The sequence below is a fragment of the Rhagoletis pomonella genome, unplaced genomic scaffold (genome assembly GCF_013731165.1).
Source record: "Rhagoletis pomonella isolate Grant_MI unplaced genomic scaffold, Rhpom_1.0 Rhpom_scaffold_00001, whole genome shotgun sequence".
NCBI lineage: Eukaryota > Metazoa > Arthropoda > Insecta > Diptera > Tephritidae > Rhagoletis > Rhagoletis pomonella.
Window position 1 is genome coordinate 27,333,823 of NW_023458555.1, and position 903 is coordinate 27,334,725.

Below are 903 nucleotides of genomic sequence, written 5' to 3' on the forward strand. Positions count from 1 at the left end.
AATTTAATTTAATACTAATATTGCTGTCTGTAATTGAGTAGTTTAAAGTGCGAAGAAAGAAACTAGGCGCTAACATTTTTGTTGGGTATTGGGCTGAGCATCCGTGCAACACTGATTTTTGTGCGGCAAATGTTAAAGCTGTTTTTGATAGACCTTTTTGTGCTAATTATGAGTCCGTAAGTATAAAGCTTCCATTTGGTTAAGATTTTGAGAAACACCAGTTCAAAATGTCAGAAAATCGCGTTTTTTGCCATATTTCAGAAGCTGTAGCAAAGAAAGAGAAGTTGACAGAACCTTCCGCTTAGGTTTAAAATAAAGCTAGAACTCTCGACTACTATCCCTAAAAATACAGTCCTGCACTTGACCTGATAATCACTTATAGTCATTTATTGAACAACAAAAAAATACTGGGACATGGTGCTATTGAAAAAGAAATCCCAAAAACAGTTTTTGCTGTTCAATTAATGACTATAACTAACCTTTGGATTAAGATGCAGAGATGGTGCTTTCAGAGACAGTTTTCAATAGTTTTAGCTTTAATTTAAGCCCAGTGTAAGATTTTGTTACCTTTTGTTTCTTTGCTAGAGCTTTCCAAATATAATACTTTGAGTTTATAAAAAAATACCGTTATATGAAAATTGGCGCATTTGTAGGAGGATTTTGTTTATATTAACACCTCATACTAATATTCATTAAGAAAGCTTGTGTTCCAAACTTGAAGCCTCTAGACTACTCTCTAATATATATTGCTTGACTTTTCGTGATTTATCCCACTGTGGATTGGCATCAAAAACCTCTTAACTACAAATCATCATTCTTCTTCTTCGGCCTGTTTCATGAAACACCGCAAATAATTGTTTAAGTATGCACTTTCATTTAAATTTACGGCAATCGTTAAATACG

General features: G+C 33.3%; 1 protein-coding gene across 1 annotated transcript in view; it reads right to left on the reverse strand.

Annotated features, from left to right (window-relative positions):
• Window positions 1–903, reverse strand: part of LOC118742822 — a 46,343-nt gene that overhangs the window by 7,088 nt on the left and 38,352 nt on the right. The window lies entirely within an intron of this gene.